A 20,617-nucleotide genomic window follows, 5' to 3' on the forward strand; every position below is an offset into this window, starting at 1 on the left:
CTTTGTCTCCCCGTGGGGCTCCGAGGCCGCGCGCCTGGAAGCCCCCCGCGGGAGGGCCGCGCGCGAGAAGGCGGGTTCCCGTGCCCGCCGCAGCGGCCACGGCCCTAGTCAGGCAATGCCGAGGCCGGTCGCTCGCCTCGCCGTCCCTCCCAACTTGCAGCCTGGACCCCGCGCGCGTCAGGGCTCGTCCCAGCTCTGCTTTCCTCTCTCCCCTCACCCCGCGAGGCCGACCTTGTGTTTGTTTTGTTTTTTGGGGCTCGGGAGAGTGCCGAGGGCTAGAAACAGCTGTGGTTTACCGCGCCGCTTATTTTGGCAAAAATTCCGGGCCTGTTGCAATGTTCCCCAGCGCCAAACAGCTCCCGCCTTCCCCCCCAGCAGAACCCGACACTCGAAGAAGGGCTTGCTCCTCCAGGGACCCCCTGATAAGAAAAGTGGGGACCACGGCCCGCTCTCGGGCGAGCCTTGGGGGGTGGGCGACCGGAAGCAGCCGAACCGGCCGGGCAGGGCTTGCTCTCCAAAGGGAGAGCGGGAGCGGGAGAGGTGGGAGCGCCCGCGGGCTCAAGTCCCCCGGGCCGCCGCGCCGAGGCGGAGCTCGGGGACGAAGCAGAGGTCGTGGCGGAGAGCCGGCGGGCTTGGGGGGGGGGGGGCGGTGGGCGGCGATCCACCTGGGCGACGTGGCAGCCATTGCCGGCGCCTCGAGACCCCTCCCCACCCGGCCGCCCACCCGCCCTCTCGCGGCGGGCTTCTGCGCGGCTGCTCTTCCCCGGCCGGACGGAGAGCGGCAGTGTCTCCCCGCCGGGCGCGCTCGCCGTGTCTCCCCCGCGGCCGCAGCTGCTTGCTAGCCCTGCGCGGCGCGGGAGAGCGCAGTGGCGCCGGCGGGAAAGGGCTGCGGACCTGCGGCGCCGCGTTGTGCGTTCGACGACGCGGCACCGGCTTCGACGCCCTCTGCCCGCTCCAGAAGCAGGTAAAGGCGGCGGGTGGGAGGCAGGGAGGCGGGTCCAAGGTGAGGGCCCTGGAGGTTAGGGGTCCCGGGGCTCCGAGCCGAAGCGGAGGGCCTGAAGCAGCGGCGGGCGGCGCGGCGAGTGAACCCCCAAGCCCTGAATGTGGGGCCCGGCGCGGGCCGCCTCCGATCTGACCCGCGGGCCCGGCTGCCCGGACGGAAGGGAAGTGAGGCGTCGGCGAGAGGCGGGCCCTGGCGCTCAGCCCGAGGCCGGGCGAAGGCGGGGGCCGCGGCCGCTTCCTTGGCCTCCGAGTGCCTGGCGGGCCTCCAGGCCCCAGACACACCCCTCTCGACCCCCCGAGGTTTCCTCCCAGATCTGTTCCCGCCAGGACCTGACCTTGCGCCCCTCCAGGCGCCTTAGGTGTTTGCCAGGCGGAGCCTTCTGGGAACTTCAGGCCACCTTCCTGAGCACATAGTCCTAGCAGAGCCGTTTATTTACTCAGTTCAAGTCCAGACACACAGCCACTCACACGTTCGGATTTTGGAGACTGCGGGGAGACTTTCCCCTCCCCGGCATTTGTGTGTCTTTGGCCCTCGTCCCGCCTCCCCTGCCCCCATCTGCAACTTTGTCCCTCAGTGGGACCCTTCTAGAGCCCCTCTCTCATCGGGACTCTCTCTAAGCCGTCCGTTTGGAAATTCATCCTCAATAGAGTGAGTCATCTTAGCGGGGGCACAGTTTATCTCTCATGCGCTTTTGGTTAAAATAGTTTTTTTTTTTTTTTCCCTCCGAAAGAGAGCTAGAGTAATAGAATGTAGATGACAGGTCAGTGTCAGTGTTGGCTTCAAAGGCTCTTCCTTTCGGCGGCAGTCTTTGTAACTAGGATCTGATATTTGTGGCACGGACAGGTTTGTACACATTCTCGCCATGCAGTGGTTGTAATGTCTCCATGGCACAGTTCTGGCTTGAAGGCAGGATTGGCTGCTTTTTCTACTCGACATCTTTGAGCCAATCAGCAAGGGCTGCTTGCCTGGAGACTGGTTAACTCAGTAAAGGTGGCCATTGGTTGAGCTCCTAGAAGAAAATCCTGGAGATGAACCTAGCCTCTCAGAAAACAATGACTGATTTGCAGCTGTATTAAAAAAATGTTTTCTTTTAATCCCAACATCAGCCTTTTCACTCCGTTTTTATTACTTCCAGTGTTTTTCTTTCAAACACCAGCTGTCTTTTGTAACTCGTTTTAACTCTCATCCTTTAATTTTAACTAAAAGACGCGCTTTAGGAAATGTAAACATCGTGCGTTCTCTGTTTTGATAAACGTGGTTCCATCTGCCTTTCTAACATTGTTTACTGCTAAAGGTCAGAAATAAACAGTTTTGAGTTTCGCTGCCAGGACCTTTTATTATTTAAGTGCCGTGCTAGGATGGGGGGTAGGAGCGAGGGGCTGTAGTGGTGGACATGGTGGGAAGAATAGGAAATAAATGCCTGCTCTTTTGCAAGGAGGCTACAATTTAGTTAATGAAAAAAGGCTAACCTGTAAAACAATAAAGAATAAAGCAGTTGAAATCAGCACGCAGTACGTACGAATGCCAGTTTGTGTACTTGTTGACTTTAGTTAATTTGAAGGGGAGATAGAAGTACTGTATTTCATAGAAAAAGTGGGCTTAAGTTATGGTAGAGGCATGTTTTTTCCTTCATTAAAGTATATTAAAGTAGGCATAGTATCTTGTATGTACACAGTAGAAGCTAAATATTATCACTGTAGTTGCATGGTTTTTTTTTTTTGGAATTTATTTTAAATCTAAATACTGTTACATAGTTGCATCTTATTTATTTATTTTTTTGAGACAAGGTCTGGCCATATCGCCAAGGCTGGAGTGCAGTGGCACTATCTCAGCTCACTGCAACGTCTGCCTCCTGGGCTCAAGCCATCCTCCCACCTCGTCCCCTAGAGTAGCTGGGACTAGAGGCGAAAGCCACTACGCCCGGCTAATTTTTGTATTTTTTGTAGAGAGGAGGTTTCGCCATGTTGCCCAGGCTGGTCTCAAACCCCTGAGCTCAAGCAATCCACCTGCCTCCGCCTCCCAAAGTGCTGGGATTACAGGAGTGACCACCACGCCCGCCCGGCCGTTTTAAAACGCTGATTATTTTCCTTTTAAAATCTCCCTTTTCATCATGATTAGCCATGATTATGCATGTTTTTTGATATGCAAAGCAGCAACCATTTATTAGTTAATGAATTTCAGAAAAATAGCTACCTACCTTCTTTGCTTTCCTTTCAGCTTTTTATATGCAAAATCATATTGTAAGCCTTGGGAAGAATCAGTTGTCTATTAAATGCCTTTAGAAGTAGTTTATGTTAGGAATTTAAGAAGAGATTGAGCATTTTTTATGTATGTATGTATGTATGTATTTTGAGACAGAGCCTCACTCTGTCGCCCAGCCTGGAGTGCAGTGGCGCTATCTTGTCTCAGCCTCTGGAGTAGCTGGGATTACAGGTGCTCAACACCACACCTGGCTAACTTCTGTATTTTTAGTAGGGATGGGTTTTTGCCATGTTGGTGAGGCTGGTCTGTAACTCCTGGCCTCAAGTGATCCGCCCGCCTTGGCCTCCCAAAGTGCTAGGATTACAGACATGAGCCACCCTGCCTGGCCTTAGATTGAACACTTTTTTGATACCTACCTTGCCTGATAATGAGTAAGCATACATCAAGCCATGTATCATTATCAACCTCATTGCCCTCGTCCTCATAGTAATGAAGTGGCTTATGTGTATGTACACACACATGCACACCAGGTGCTGTTTTAAGCACTTTGCATATGTGATTGTATTTAATTCTTACAACTCTGAGATTTGCAGTATTCTTACAGGGGAGGAGACAGAGACTGAGAAGTATTAAGAAAGTTGCTGAAAGTTACCCGACTAGTGTGTGGGAGTGTTATGTATGTATCAGGTAGGTTTCAGTCAAACTTAGATCTTTGTGACCCAAAACCTTATTCTTTTTTTTTTTTTTTCTTTTTTTAAAGAGACAGGGCCTCACTATGTTGCTCAGGCTGCTCTCGAACTCCTGAGCTCAAGCAGTCCTCCTGCCTCAGCCTCTCAAGGCGCTGAGATTACAGGCGTGAGCCACTGTGCCTGCGCCTTGGGAAGAGTATTTTACTTTCTTACCTATCTCAGCATTGCCCTCCAGAAATTATTTTATTAGAACTGTACATCTAGATTGTGGTTAATCAATTCTATCTGAGCTCTCATACTTCATTTTTTTTTTTGAGATGGAGTCTCGCTGTGTTGCCCAGGCTGGAGTGTGATGGTGCCATCTTGGCTCACTGCAACCTCTGCCTCCCGGGTTCAAGCAATTCTCCTGCCTCAGCCTCCCAAGTAGCTAGGATTACAGGTGCACACGATCACGCCCGGCTAATGTTTTTATTTTGAGTAGTGACGGGGTTACACCTTGTTGGTCAGGCTGGTCGTGAACTCCTGACCTCAGGTGATCCACCCACCTTGCCCTCCCAAAGTGCTGGGATTACAGGCATGAGCCACTGTGCCCGGCCGCACATACTTTAAAAATTAAAAGAGGCTTTAATAAATTTATGTGGCTAAGTAGCTAGATTTTTTTTTTTTTTTTGAGACAGGGTCTCCCTCTGTTGTCCAGGTTGGAGTGCAGTGGCATGATTATAGCTCACTGTAGCCTTGAATTCCTGGGCTCAAGGGATCCTCTTGCAACAGCCTCCCGAGTAGCTGGGAGTATAGGCACATACCGCTGTGCCTGGCTCATTTTTAAAATTTTTTTGTAGAGACAGGGTCTCGCTGTGTTGCCTAGGCTGGTCACAAACTTGTGGGCTCAAGCAGTCTTCTCACTTCAACCTCCCAAGTTGCTGGGAATATGGGCCCGAGCCATCACGCCTGGCCTGTTTTTCTAAACGTGGATTGTATGAGCATATCCTTTGATCATGTATTAGCTGCTTTTCTTTTCTTTTCTTCTTCTTTTTTTAAAATTTAAATTGAGACGGGGTGTTGCCATATTGCCCAGGCTGGCCTCAAACTTCTGGGCTCAAGCGATCCTCCCACCTTGGCCTCCTAAAGCCCTAGAATTACAGGTGTGAGCCACCATCCTCAGCTGGCTGTTTTTCTTAAAACTTTATGCAAGCCCCAGATTTAAGGTTATTAGTGTCTTTATTATTATTATTTTTTTGAGGTAGAGTCTTGCTGTGTTGCCCAGGCTGGAGTGCAGTGGCATAATCTTGGCTCACTGCAACCTCTGCCTCCCAGGTTCAAGGGATTCTCCTGCCTCAGCCTCCCGAGTAGCTGGGATTACAGGTGTCCACTGCCATGTTCGGCTAATTTTCATATTTTTATTTCATTTTATTTATTTATTTATTTATTTTTGAGATGGAGTCTCGCTCTTGTTGCCCAGTCTGGAGTGCCATGGCATGATCCCAGCTCACTGCAACCTCCGCCTCCTGGGTTCAAGTGATTCTTCTGCCTCAGCCTCCCAAGTAGCTGGGATTACAGATGTGCACCACCACGCCCAGCTAATTTTTGTATTTTTAGTAGACATGGGGTCTCACCATGTTGGCCAGGCTGGTCTCGAACTCCTAACCTCAGGTGATCTGCCCACCTCAGCCTCCCAAAGTGCTGGGATTGCAGGCTTGAGCCACTGTGTCTGGCGTATTTTTTTTTTTTTTTTGGGTGGAGTTTTGCTCTTGTTGCCCAGGTTGGAGTGCAGTGGTGTGATCTCGGCTCACTGCAACCTCCGCCTACCACATTCAAGTGATTCTCCTGCCTCAGCCTCCCGAGTAGCTGGGATTACAGGCACCTGCCACCACGCTTGGCTAATTTTTGTATGTTTAGTAGAGATGGGTTTTCGCCATGTTGGCCAGGGTGGTCTGGAACTCCTGACCTCGGGTGATCTGCCTGCCTCGGCCTCCCAAAGTGCTGGGGTTACAGGTGTGAACCACCATGCCTGGCCATTAGTGTCTTTTTTTCTTGAAAATATTTGCATTCATTTGCTGCTTTATTTATTTTTTGGTTTTATTTATTTATTTATTTTTGTTTTGTTTTTACTGCTTTATTTTTTGGTTACTTTTTTTTTTTTTTTTTCTTGAGACGGAGTCTCGCTCTGTCACCTAGGTTGGAGTGCAGTGGTGCGATCTTGGCTTGCTGCAATCTCCGCCTCCTGGGTTCAAGCGATTCTCCTGCCTCAGTCTCCTGAGTAGCTGGGACTACAGGTGCCCGCCACCACGCCCGGCTAATTTTTTGTATTTTTAATAGAGATGGGGGTTTCACCGTGTTAGCCAGGATAGTCTCGATCTCCTGACTTTGTGATCCTCCTCTCTTTAATATCTCTTGAATCTGTTCCTTTTCCCTATCCTCGCAGCTGCCCTCCTACTCCATGGTTAGTATCACGTCTCACCTGGGTTGTTGCACGAGCCTCCTAACAGCTCATCCCTGCTTTCAGTCTTCCAATGCATTTTTCCCACTGTAGCTAGAGTAATCTGTCTAACACATTTAAGCATGTAACTCCTCTGCTTAAAACTTTTTTGTGACTTTTCATGGCCTTTAGGATAACTTTTGAACTTCTTTTTTTTCTTTTTTGAGACTTCTGAACTTCTTCACTTGGCTTTCAGGATCCTCATGATTTGGATCCTTATTGACACTTGGCTGTCAGTGTGCTAGCCCTATTAAGTTCCTTGTATTTCTCCCTGAAGGGGTCAGAGTTCTTAAATCTGCACTTGAGTTCAGAAGCTTCTATCTGTCTGGAATACCTTTCCTAGTTTGTTCCTTACCCTCACTTTTATTTTATTAACTCAGGCTTGTCTTTCAGGTCTCAGCCTAGGTGGTAGCTCTAGGAGAAAGCCCTTGGATACTTCAAGTCTGGGTTACATGGGCCTCCTCTTTGTGTCCTTAGCACTCCATGTTCTTTTATTACATTGTGATTGCTTGCTTATTTGTCATCTCACCACATAGCGGTAAATGGACTGTCTTAAAAAATGATGTGATTTGCATAGAGTGTATTGAAAGAGAATGAAATAGTAATTTTGGGGTTTATCTAATACAGAGAGGAAAGGGACATTATATTTGATAGATGAAAGTTTTCTAAGCCAGAGAAGGCATACCAGGCCCTTTTATAGCCTGAATGAAAAATATCCTTTGATGTCTAATTTTTATCAATTTGGTTTCTCTATTTTATTAGTTAGGACTTTTTGGTGTTCAAGTAACAGAAATACAGCTTGAAGTAGCCTGTAGGGGAAAAAGTTATTGGTTCATATGACGATATAATAGACATTGTATGAATAAGGATGGCCATGAAGAGCTAGGGTGGGAACTTTCCCATAGTTGGGACCTTTCCGTACTTATACTCTGTGCATACTGGTTTCATTCCTTTTACTGAAAATATGTTTCTTCACATGGTAAACCTGTTTCGTGGCAGCACAGGGGTATCAACTAGAACCTTGACCAAATCTAGTGTTTGAGGGGATGAAGTACTATGCTTAGTTCATTCTAGGTTGTGATATGCTCACTTACATGGCCAGGGATCTGTTAGCAAAAAGCAGAGCAGACCTTGAGTAGGGGAGGGGACGGAGTTCTGGGCAGACATAAAGAATATCCACTTTAATTCTTTATCGTTTTATTGATTTATTTATTTTTAATTTAATTAATTAATTAATTAATTTTTTTGAGACGGAGTTTTGCTCTTGTTGCCCAGGCTGGAGTGCAATGGTGTGATCTCGGCTTACTGCAACCTCCACCTCCCGTGTTCAAGCGATTCTCCTGTCTCAGCCTCCCGAGTAGCTGGGATTACAGGTGTGCATCACCACACCTAGCTAATTTTTTTGTCTTTTTAGTAGAGACAGGGTTTCACCATGTTGGCCAGGTTGGTCTTGAACTCCTGACCTCAGATGATCCTCCTGCATCAGCCTCCCAAAGTGCTGGGATTACAGGTGTGAGCCACCGTGCTGGCCAATTTTATTTATTTATTTAGAGAGATTGGTGGGGCGCGGGGGAGGGTCTCACTATGTTGCCTAGGCTGGTCTCGAACTCCTGAGCTCAAGTGATCCTCCTGCTTCAGCCTCCCAAGGTGCTGGGACCACATGTGAACCACTATGCCTGGCCTCATCCACTATAATTCTTAACCACCTTTCTGATTATGAATTTATTTTCATTGGTACTTTATTTGTGGTAAAGAGATGCCCTGTACTATGGACCTGTGTATTCCAGGTACGAAAATGGTAAGTCCAACATTTTAAAGAAGTTGGCCTTTTGGCTTATGCTAGCTTATAACAAGTACTTATTTATTGATTGATTGATTTGAGACAGAGTCTCGCTCTGTTGTCCAGGCTGGAGTGCAATGGTGTGATCTTGACTCACTGCAACCTCTGCCTCTTGGGTTCAAGCGATTCTCCTGCCTCAGCCTCCTGAGTAGCTGGGACTATAAGCGCGCACCACCACGCCTGGCTAATTTTTGTATTTTTAGTAGAGACGGGGTTTTGCCATGTTGGTCAGGCTGGTCTCAAACTCCCGACCTTGTGATCCGCCTGCCTCGGCCTCCCAAAGTGCTGGGGTTACAGGCGTGAGCCACCGCGCCCGGCAATAACAAGTATTTATTGAGCTCTTGTTTGCTAAATAAAACACTTATCTGCAAGATGCTTACAGACTAGTAGTCTCAACAAATAAATACAAAGGTGCTAAGATAGATGTCTAGGGTGCATTGGGAGCTGTGGCTAAATCATGCTTTGAGATAGTGGGAAACTTTCCTAAAGGAAAGTAAATTGAACCAATAAATTATGGGTTGGGTGTGATGGGGTAGAGATGGAGTCTTGCTCTGTTGCCCAGGCTGGAGTGCAGTGGTGTGATCTCGGCTCACTGCAATCTCCGCCTCCCAGGTTCAAGCGATTCTCCTGCCTCAGCCTCCTGTACTCAGGAGGATTACAGGTACGCACCACCACACTCGCTAATTTTTGTATTTTTAGTAGAGATGGGGTTTTACCATGTTGCCCAGACTGGTCTCAAACTCCTGACCTCCTGATCTGCCCACCTCAGCCTCCCAAAGTGTTGGGATTACAAGCGTGAGCCACTGTGCCCGGCTGGGGTTAGAGGGACTTTCAGGCAGAGAATGTATAAGGCACAGAGCTGTGAAATGGGCTACCTTGTGTGGGAAACAAATAACTAGGTACAGGTGGATTAGAGTAGAAGAAGAGGAGGCCAAAGGTAGATAAGGGATCACGTCATAGAAGTCCTTGAGTGCTTTATCACAGAGTTGGAACTTGATCTTGAAAGCTATAGAGAGTCATTGAAGGAAATTTAAGCTGGACCTCTCAGGTTTGAAGTGCCCATGGAATATTCAAGTGGATATGTCTGTCAAACAATTAACTATATTGGGGTTTGGGAGAAAATTATTGACTGGAGTCACACTTACAGGCATTGAAGCCATGGGTTTGAATGGACCTAGAAGAGGTAAATCGAACAAAAGATTAGGAACAGAACCTTAGCGAGCAATGACACTGAAAAAAGTGAGCAGAAGGCAGAAAATCCATGACAGAGACCAAGAAGGGCCAGACAGAAAAAAACCAGTAAATGCTGCTTGGGATGGGAGGGTGGATTGTATTGGGTCAAGGAGTCAACAGAAAAAAGTTGAAACAACAAATATAAACTACTTTCATTTTAAGAAACTGAAACCGTATAGGAAATAATAGGAGTTTGGTTAGTCTGATCATTATCAATTCTGTGTGCACAGAGAAAATAAAATTTTTAGACAGTTCTTCCAATGCAGGGATTTGAATTTTTTAGCATTTTTAAGGTCAGGTAGGAGCAGATGGAGGCTTTTTTGGCAGTGTTTGGGAGGTAAGAAGTGGTTGACCGGGGGCATGGATATGATACATGCGCAGTCACTGGGGAGTACAAGTATCTAGTAGAGTATTTTGCACATAGTTTCTGGACCTATAAAGATCCAGTAAAGCATTTTTTTTTTTCTTTGAGATGGAGTCTAGATCTGTCGACAGGCTGGAGTGCAGTGGCGTGATCTCAGCTCACTGCAACCTCTGCCTCCTGGGTTCAAGTGATTCTCCTGCCTCAGTCTCCTGAGTAGCTGGGACTACAGGCACACGCCACCACACCCAGCTAATTTTTGTATTTTTAGTAGAGATGGGGTTTCACCGTGTTGGCCAGGATTGTCTCAATCCCTTGACCTTGTGATCCACCTGCCTCAGCCTCCCAGTGTGTTGGGATTACAGGTGTGAGCCACCGTGCCCGGCCCATTTTTTTCAGGGGACCCAGAGTTAATTATTGATTATGTAGTTGTAATTAAATTTAGTTCATTTCTCAGGATTTCTATTTGTGATTTTCCCTTTTTTTTTTTTTTTTTTTTTTTGAGACAGTGTCTCACTCTGTTGCTCAGGCTGAAGTGCAGTGGCATGATCTCGGCTCATTGCAGCCTCTACCTCCCAGGTTCAAGCAATTCTCTTGCCTCAGTCTCCCAAGTACCTGGGACTACAGGCATGTGCCACCACACACAGCTAATTTTTGTATTTTTTATTAGAGATGAGGTTACACTATGTTGGCCAGGCTGGTCTTGAACTCCTGACCTCAAGTGATCCACCTGCCTTGGCCTCCCAAAGTGCTGGGATTACAGGTGTGAGCCACCATGCCTAGCCCTGGTCTGTTTTTGAGTCTATCTCTCTTGAGTGAACATTCTCTTTCTCTGCTAAATCACCTTGTCTCAGTTTTTTTCTTTGTAGTTAAGCTACTCATAGTTTTTTTAGTTGGGGAAAAAAGTACAACGTATTTACTGTCTTAACCACTTTTAAGAGTACAGAACAGTAGTGTTAACTATGCACATTGTTGTGCAGTTTTTTTCATCTTGCCAAACTGAAACTCTGTACCCAGTGAACCCATTTTCTCCTTCCTAGCCATTGGCAACCACGATTCTACTTTCTGTGTCTAGAGTTTGACTACTTGTAGATACCGCATATAAGTAGAAACATGCAGCTTTTTGTCATTGTTATTGCTGTTTTTGGGGTGACTGGCTTGTTTCACTTAGCATAATGTCCTCAAGATTCTTCCATGTTGCAGCATATGACCTAATTTCCTTTTTTTTTTTTTTTTTTTGAGACAGGGTCTTGCTCTGTCACCCAGGCTGGAGTGCAGTGGTGTGATCATGGCTCACTGCAGCCTTGACCTCCCCAGACTCAAACCATCCTCCCACCTCAGCCTTCTGAGTAGCTGGAACCACAGGTGTGCACCACCACACCTAGATAATTTTTGTAGACATGAGGTTTTGCCATGTTGCCCAGGCTGATCTTGAACTCCTGGGCTCAAGTGATCAGTTAGTTAGCCTTGGCCTTCCAAAATGCTGGGATTACATGCATGAGCTACTGTGCCTGGCCTCCTTTTTTTTTTTTTTTTAAGGCTGAATAATATTCCATTGTATGTATGTACCACATTTTTTTTTTTTTATCCATTCACTTGTTGATGGACATTTAGGTTGCTTTCACCTCTTGACTATTGTGAATAACGCTGTGATAAACATGCATGTGCAAGTATCTCTTGGAGATCCTGTTATTAATTATTTTGGATATGTACCCTGAAGTGGAATTGCTGGATCATATGATAATTCTGTTTTTAATTTTTTGAGGAACTGCCATACCCTTTGCTTAGTAGCTGAGCCATTTTACGTTCCTACCAGTAGTACACAAGGGTTCCAGTTTCTCTACATCTTCACCAACATTTTTATTTTTTATTTTTTTATTTTTTGAGACAGAGTCTCACTCCGTCACCCAGGGTGGAGTACAGTGGCATGATGTTGGCTCACTGTAACCTCTGCGTCCCAGGTTCAAGTGATTCTCCTGTCTCAACCTCCCAAGTAGCTGAGACTACAGGCTAATTCTTGTAGTTTTAGTAGAGATGGCGTTTTACCATGTTGGCCAGGCTGGTCTTGAACCCCTGACCTCAGGTAATCCACCTGCCTTGACTTCCTAAAGTGCTGGGATTACAGGCATGAGCCACTGCACCTGGCCTGTTTTTTAACTTATTTGTTGATAGTGGCCATCTCAATAGGTGTAAGGTGATATCTGTCTCATTGTGGTTTTAATTTGTATTTCTCTGATTAGTGATAAGTATCTTTTCATATACTTGTTGGCCATGTGTATATCTTCTTTGGAGAAACATTTGTGCAAGTCCTTTGCCCACTTTTAAATTGGGTTATTTGGATTTTGTTTGTTGAGTTGTAGGAGTTCTTTATGTATTCTAGATATTACCAACTTATCAGATGTATGGTTTGCAAATATTTTCTCTCATTCCGTAGGTTGCCTTATTATTCTGTTGATTGTTTCCTTTGTGACACAGAATTCTTTAAGTTTGATGTCCATTTTGTCTATTTTTGCTTTTGTTGCCTATGCCTTTGGTGTCATCTTCAAGAAATCATTGCCAAATCCGATGTCATGAAGCTTTCTCCCCGTTTTCTTCTACGAGTTTTAAGTTTAAGGTCTTAGATTTAGGTCTTTAGTCCATTTTGAATTACCTTTTGTATTCAATGTAACGTAAGATTCTAGCTTCATTCTTTTGCATGTGGGTACCCAGTTTTTCCTATATCATTTGTTGAAGAGACTCTCCTTTTCCCATTGTGTGGCCTTGGTACCCTTGTTGAAGATCATTTGATCACATATGTGAGTATTTATTTCTGGGCTTTCTATTCCATTCCATTAGTCTTATGTCTATCTTTAAGCCCTACCATACTGTGTTGATTACTGTAGCTCTGTAATGTAAGGTGTTTTGAAATAGGAAGTATGAGGCCTCCAGTTTTGTTTTTCTTTCTCAAGTTTGTTTTAACTATTTGGGATCCTTCTCATAATTTTTATCCTTTAAAAAATTCCCAGGCTGGGCACAGTGGCTCACGCCTGTAATCTCAGCACTTTGGGAGACCGAGGCAGGTGGATCACTTGAGGTCAGGGGTTCAAGACCAGCCTGGCCAACATGGTGAAACCCCTGTCTCTACTAAAAATACAAAAATTAGCCAGGCATGGTGGCGGGCGCCTGTAATCCTAGCTCCTCGGGAGGCTGAGGCAGGAGAATCGCTTGAACCTGGGAGGCAGATGTTGCAGTGAGCCGGGATCGCGCCACTGCACTCCACTGAGTGACAGAGCGAGACTCCATCTCAAAAACAAATAAAAACAAAAAACAACAAAAAAATTCCCAGCCAGGCACAGTGACTCATGCCTGTAATGCCAGCCCTTTGGGAGGCCGAGGCGGGCACATCACTTGAGGTCAGGAGTTCAAGACCAGCCTGGCCAACATGGTGAAACTCCGTCTCTACAAAAAAATGCAAAAATTAGCTGGGCTTAGTTGTTCTTGCCTGTAATCCCAGCTACTCGGAGGCTGAGGCAGGAGAATCACTTGAACCTGGGAGGTGGAGCCAAGATTGCACCACTGCACGAAAGAGTGAGACTGTTTTAAAAAAAAAATTCCGTTTCATTTTTTTCCCTTCCTTTCATTTTAAACTCACTTACAGCGTGGTTGAATTTTTCTTTTTTCTTCTCAACATGTAAGGACAGATAACCTATACATAACCTTTGAAATATGGAGTGTGCCCTGCTTTATAAAAACTTGGCATTTTTGAATTACATGTTTCATGTTAAGAGTTGATATTTGAATTAAAAAAGGATTTTGGCCAGGCACAGTTGCCCATTCCTGTATTCCCAGCACTGTGGGAGGCTGAGGGGAGAGGATTGCTTGAAGCCAGGAGTTGGAGACCAGTGTGGGCAGCAAAGCGAGACCCTGTCTCTACAAAACAAAATAAAAGAAGCAACAACAAAAAATAAGCCAGGTGGAATGGTGCATGCATGTGGTCCCAGCTTTGGGAAGCTGATGCAGGAGTATTGCTTGAGCCCAGGAGTTCAAAGCTGTAGTGTTGTACCACTGCACTCCAGCCTGGGTGGCAGAGTGAGACCCTGTCTCTTAAAAAACAAACACAACCCCCAAAAACTCTTTCTTTGCTTTGTAGAGGTATTCTTTTAGTGGATTAAATATGGTTTTATCTTTTCAAACATCTTAGAAGCAAACTAGTTTGCTTGAAGCATGGTACATTTTAAAAACTTTCATTACGGGAGTGGGGAGGGATAGCACTGGGAGATATACCTAATGCTAGATGACGAGTTAGTGGATGCAGCGCACCAGCATGGCACATGTATACATATGTAACTAACCTGCACAATGTGCACATGTACCCTAAAACTTAAAGTATAAAAAAAAAAAACTTTCATTAGGAAAATAGAGATATAGAAAAGTAGTATGATACATTGAAACCACAGGTACCCACCTCCTTGATTCAACAAGTGTTACCATTTTGCCATATTTGTTTTATCTACATATATAAATTTCCTGAACCAGTTAAAAGTAAACTAAGAGTGGCAAATAAGTTTTTTTCAGTTTTCCCTTTTAAGTATCATATGATTGTATTATAAATGTATGTATTTTGGACTTTGACATTTAAAGATTTAGATTGATATTTGCTCTTTTAAAAGATTATAAGAAGACATATATCTTCAGATCTCGCCAAGGAAAAGGAGGACATTCTCCCTATATAGCCATAAAACCATTATCATTTCTAGCAAAATTACCAGTAATTCCCTAGTATTATACTACTTTTTGATTTTTTTTGAGACAGGGTCTTGCTCTGTTGCCCAGACTAGAGTACAGCAGCACATTCATGGCTTACTGCAGCCTTGACCTCCCAGGCTCAAGCCATTCTCCTGCCTCAGCCTCCTGGAGTGGCTGGGGGCTACAGGCACATACCACCATGCCTGGCTAATTTTTGTATTTTTTGTAGAGATGTGGTCTTGCCATGTTGCCCAGGCTGGTCTTAAACTTGTAGTCTCAAGTGATCCTCCTGCCTTGGCCTCGCAAAGTGCTGGGATTACAGGCATGTGACCTGATTCCCTGATACATGCTACTTATACTATATTCAGATTTCCTGAGTTGTTCGAAAAATGTTTTTGATTGCTGTGTGGTGTTTTTTTTTCTTCTTTTTTTTTTTGAGAGGAAGTCTTGCTCTATCACCCAGGCTGGAGTGCAGTGGCGTGATCTTCGCTCACTGCAACCTCCTTCTCCTGAGTTCAAGCAGTTCTCTTGCCTCAGCCTCCTAAATAGCTGGGATTACAGGTGTCCGCCACCATGTCTGGCTAATTTTTGTATTTTTAGTGGAGACGGGGTTTCACCATGTTGGCCAGGCTGGTGTTTTTTTTTTAAAAGCCAGATTTCAGTCAAGAACTACCCGTTGCATTTGGGTTGTAATCTCTTGAGTCTTTTTAAATATATAGGTAGAACTGTCTCTTCTACCCATCCACCTCCTTCTCTACTCTGCCTCTCCTTCCCTACTCTGCCTCTCCTTCCCTACTCTGCCTCTCCTTCCCTGTGGTATTGACCTGTTAGGTCTGTTGAGACGATTACATTTTGTATTGCTGCTTGTTTCCTCATGGCGTAGTATTACTTCTTCCTCTATCCCCTATATTTATTTCCTGTAAACTGGGAGTTAGATCTAAAGGTGTGAGTAGACTTAGGTTAAACAGTTTTGGAAGAGTATCTCATTTAGTAATGCTGTGTACTTCCTACTGTTTCCAGTTAAGAGGCATATAATGTCAGGTCCCACTATTTTGATGCTGTATTTGATCACCAAGCTAATGTGGTGAGAACCTGATCATTTCATTATAAAGTTATGGTTTTCTTTTTGCTTCTAGCAAGTAGTAATCTATAGGGTGGTACTTTGACATCAGGTAAATTTTTTATTTTTTATTTTTTTGAGACGGAGTTTTGCTCTTGTTGCCCAGGCTGGAGTGCAATGGTGCAATCTCGGCTCACTGCAACCTCTGTCTCTTGGGTTCAGGTGATTCTCCTGCCTCAGCCTCCCGAGTAGCTGGGACTACAGGCTCTCGCCACCACGCCCAGCTAATTTTGTATTTTTAGTAGAGACGAAGTTTCGCCATATTGGCCAGGCTGGTCTTGAACTGCTGACCTCAGGTGATCCTCCTGCCTTGGCCTCCCAAAGTGCTGGGATTATAGGTGTGAGCCACTGCCCCCGGCCTCAAATTTCTTTTTTTAAAAAACATTTTTACTTCATTTTATTTTATTTTTTGACTTTTTGGAGACAGAGACTCACTCTGTCACCCAGGCTGGAGTGCAGTGGCACAATCTCGGCTCACTGCAACCTCTGCCTCCCGGGTTCAAGCAATTCTCATGCGTCAGCCTCCTGAGTAAGCTGGGACTACAAGCATTTGCCACTATGCCTGGCTAATTTTTTTTTTTTTCTTTTTTGAGATGGAGTCTCCTTCTGTCACCCAAGCTGGAGTGCGGTGGCACAATCTCAGCTCACTGCAATCTCCGCCTTCCGGGTTCAAGTGATTCTCGTGCGTCAGCCTCCTGAGTAAGCTGGGACTACAGGCGTGTGCCACTATGCCTGGCTAATTTTTTTTTTTTTTTTTTTGATATGGAGTCTCACTCTGTCGCCAGGCTGGAGTTCAGTGGCGTGATCTTGGCTCACTGCAACCTTCGACTCCCTGGTTCAAGCAATTCTCCTGCCTCAGCCTCCTGAGTAGCTGGGATTATAGGCACGTGCCACCATGCCCAGCTAATTTTTGTATTTTTAGTAGAGATGGGGTTTCGCCATGTTTGCCAGGATGGTCTTGATCTCCTGACCTCGTGATCCACCTGCCTCGGCCTCCCAACGTGCTGGGATTACAGGCGTGAGCCACTGCGCTCGGCCCACCTGGCTAATTTTTGTAATTTTAGTAGAGATGAGGTTTCACCACGTTGCCCTGGCTGGTCTCCAACTCCTGAGCTCAGGCAATCCCTCCCTGTACCCCCCCAGGCCTCCCAAAGTAATAGGACTACACTCGAGAGCTACCACGCCCGGCCCCAGATAAATTTCTTTCTTTTATTTTTGTGGGACTTTTTTTTTTTTTTTGGGACAGAGCCTCTCTCTGTCGCCCACGCTGGACTGCAATGGTGCTATCTCGGCTCACTGCAATCTCTGCCTCCCAGGTGATTCTCCTGTCTCAGCCTCCCTCCTGAGTAGCTGGGATTACAGGTGTGCACCACCATGCCCAGCTAATTTTTATTTTTAGCAGAGACGGAGTCTCACCATGTTGGCCAGGCTGGTCTCAAACTCCTGACCTCAAGTGATCCACCCACCTTGGCCTCCAAAGTGCTGGGATTACAGGTGTGAGCCACCGCACCTGGCCAGGTCAATTTCTTTACCAACTTTTCACCTAATGATTTTAGCATTCATTGATGATTCTTGATTAGCTATTTAATTATTGGTTAAAAAATGGTAATTAGTTTTGGGTTCTGTTGTTCCTTATACATTTAGTAGCTAGCCACCTTCTATAAAGATAAGGTTTCTCTCATCAACTAAGGCTATTTTGTTACCTGGAATTAGTGTTCTACTTAAAGGCAGAATAGATGCTTAGTTACTTTCTTTTATACAGACTTTTTCAGAGTGCAATAGTCACCTCCAGTGGCAATAAGTGCAGTCTTTCTTGTCTTTTCTCTTTTGTCACTTTCTTTTTGGAATATCATATATATTATAAATATTATAGACAGTTTTGACTTTGATTTCTTTTGTGATTATAGTTTGATGTGAATTTGACTTTAATATATAACTTTCCTTTCATAGTAAGAAGACATGTTGGATAACAAGAAGAGGTGTAGAGTTTGCATATATCAACTGTGGCCTTAATGAGCATGTTGACAGCATCGATGCTAGACAGACAGTAAGTGTTATTAAAGTTGTAGAGTATGAATATTTTACATATAAGATTTTTTTTTTTTTTTTAATTGAGTCTTGCTGTATCACCTAGGCTGAAGTGCAGTGGCGCAATCTTGACTCACTTCAGCCTCAAACTGCTAGGCTCAAGCGATTCTCTCACCTCAGCCTCCCGAGTAGCAGGGACTACAGGTGCATGCCACCACACCCAGCTAATTTTTGTATTTTTTGGTAGAGATGGTTTTTGTTTTTGTTTTGTTTTTTTGAGGTGGAGTTTCGTTCTTGTTGCCCAGGCTGTAGTGCAATGGCATGATCTCAGCTCACTGCAACCTCTGCTTCCCAGGTTTAAGCGATTCTCCTGCCTCAGCCTCCCGAGTAGCTGGGATTACAGGCGCATGCCACCACATCCAGCTAATTTTTTATTTTTAGTAGAGACAAGTTTTCTCCATGTTGGTCAGGCTGGTCTCAAACTCCCAACCTCAGGTGATCCGCCCGCCTCAGCCTCCCAAAGTACTGGGATTACAGGCGTGAGCCACCGAGCCCTGCCTGTTTTTGCTTTTTTTTGAGATGGAGTGTTGCTCTATTGCTCAGGCTGGAGTGCAGTGGCACGATCTTGGCTCACTGCAACTTCCGTCTCCTGGGTTCATGCAATTCTTCTGCCTCAGCCTCCCAAGTAGCTGGGATTACAGATGTGTGCCACCATGCCCAGCTAATTTTTGTATTTTTAGTAGCGATGGGGTTTCACATATTGGTCAGTCTAGTCTCTTAACCCTTGACCTCAAGTGATCCACCCACTTTGACCTCCCAAAGTGCTGGAATTACAGGCGTGAGCCACCGTGTCTGGCCCAGAGATGGCGTTTTGTCATGTTGCCCAGGCTGGTCTCAAACTCCTTGGCTCAAGTGATCCGCCTGCCTCGGCCTCCCAAAGTGCTGGGACAACAGGTGTGAGCCACCACGCCTGGCCTACACAGGTTTCTAAGCTTTTACTTATATATTTGAGGGACTAAAAAAACACCTCATGAGAAGGAAAATATAATCACAGATTTTGTTACTAGAATTTTCAAAAGAGCTTTCGTGGTATAAGACATGTTGACTGAGGAAGCATAAAGAACTGAATTGTGGTGTTAGTTTTTCTATTTAATGAGTGTTTTCATTTCTCTGCTTCTTAAAGGCCAGTCTTGGCTGGGCATGGTGCCTCACGCCTGTAATCCCAGCACTTTGGGAGGCTGTGGCAGGCAGATCACTTGAGGCCAGGAGTTTGAGACCAGCCTGGCTAACACGGCAAAACTCCGTCTCCACTAAAAATACAAAAATTAGTGGGACATGTTGGCATGCACCTATAATCCCAGCTAGTTGGGAGGCTGAGACATGAGAATTGCTTGAGCCTGGGAGGCAGAGGCTGCAATGAGCTGAGCTCTTGCCACTGCACTCCAGCCTGGGCGACAGAGTGAGACTCTGTAAAGAAAAAAAAAAAAAGTAAATAAATAAAAAATAGGCCAATCTTGCTTCTTCATATTTTACATATTGTTAGCCATCCATAAATATTTGTGCACCTGTTTTATGTGTGGTACTATGCATAGTACCATTTTGGCGTATATATCATGATCCATGTTCTCAAGAAACATTATTAGTTGTAGATATAAACACATATAGATGGAAATTAATAAGTCAGTAATACCGACTGACTCTAAATTAAGCAAGACTAGTACTGCAATAAGTAGTTAAGGATTACAGACAGTGTTGATGTATTATACAGAAATACACTTGGAATTAAAGGTATATATTTTTCAGCAACTGGCTTTAACATTTAACAACATGTCTCAGAGGTCTATCCAGTTTTTACACAGCTTTTCTTTTATTCATTTATTTTTTTGAGATGGAGTCTCACTCTGTCGCCTAGGCTGGAGTGCAGTGGCGCGATCTTAGCTCACTGCAACCTCTGCCTCCCAGTTAAAGTGATTCTTCTGCCTCAGCCTCCTCAGTAGCTGGGACTACAGGTGCATGCCACCATGCCTGGCTAATTTTTGTATTTTTAGTAGAGATGGGGTTTCACCATATTGGCCAGGCTGGTCTGGAACTCCTGACCTTATGATTCACCTGCCTCGGCCTCCCAAAGTGCTGGTGTTACAGGCATGAGCCACTGTGCCAGGCCTACGCATCTTATTTCTATATTCCACCAACTTTTTTTTATTACTGCATAGTATTCCAAAGGATGAGTTCTGCCATAATTTATACTGTTTTCCTAAGTGTTTAGGATGTTATAACAGATAGATACATATTTCTTTTTTTGTTTGTTTGTTTGAGACAGGGTTTTGCTTTGTTGCCCAGGCTGGAGTGCAGTGCTTTGATTACTGCCTACTGCAGCCTTGGCCTCTCAGGCCCAAACAATCCTCCTACCTCAGTCTCCTGAGCAGCTGGGACTACAGGCATGTACCACCAGGCCTAGCTAATTTTAAATTTTTCACAGAGATGTGTTCTCCCTATGTTGCCCGGGCTTGTATTGAACTCCTGCGCTTAAGCAATCCTCCTCCTTTGGCTTCCCAAAGTGCTGGAATTACAGGTGTGAGCCATCATGCCTGCCCCTGATAGATATATTTAAAGATGATTGGTTACTTTAATTTGGTTACATTTTCTATAAAAAGTATTTTTTGGCCAGGTGCGGTGGCTCCTGTCTGTAATCCCAGTACTTAGAGACACTGAGGCAGGAGGATCACTTGAGGTCAAGAGTTCGAGGCCAGCCTGGCCATCATGGTGAAACTCTGTCTCTACTAAAAGTACAAAAATTAGCCAGGCGTGGTGGTGCACACCTGTGGTCCCAGCTACTCGGGAGGCTGAGGCAGGAAAATCACTTGAACCTGGGAGGCGGAGGTAGCATTGAGCTCAGATCCTGTCACTGCACTCTAGCTTAGGTGACAGAGAGAGACTTTG

At 45.4% G+C, this 20,617-nt stretch overlaps 1 protein-coding gene across 5 annotated transcripts in view; it reads left to right on the plus strand.

The window, feature by feature from the left end:
- Nucleotides 1-740: 740 nt before the first annotated feature.
- N4BP2 (NEDD4 binding protein 2) overlaps nucleotides 741-20,617 on the plus strand; it is a 112,308-nt gene continuing 92,431 nt past the window's right edge. For 4 of the 5 annotated variants that reach the window (XM_063603533.1, XM_063603534.1, XM_008957577.4 and 1 more), the window contains exon 1: nucleotides 17,604-17,696. The gene's annotated coding sequence lies outside the window, so the exon portion shown is untranslated. Of the gene's footprint in view, nucleotides 965-17,603; nucleotides 17,697-20,617 lie in introns of those variants that run through there. The other variant, XM_034958472.3, reaches the window with a different exon arrangement.

Source organism: Pan paniscus, chromosome 3 (assembly GCF_029289425.2).
Source record: "Pan paniscus chromosome 3, NHGRI_mPanPan1-v2.0_pri, whole genome shotgun sequence".
Taxonomy (NCBI): Eukaryota; Metazoa; Chordata; class Mammalia; order Primates; family Hominidae; genus Pan; species Pan paniscus.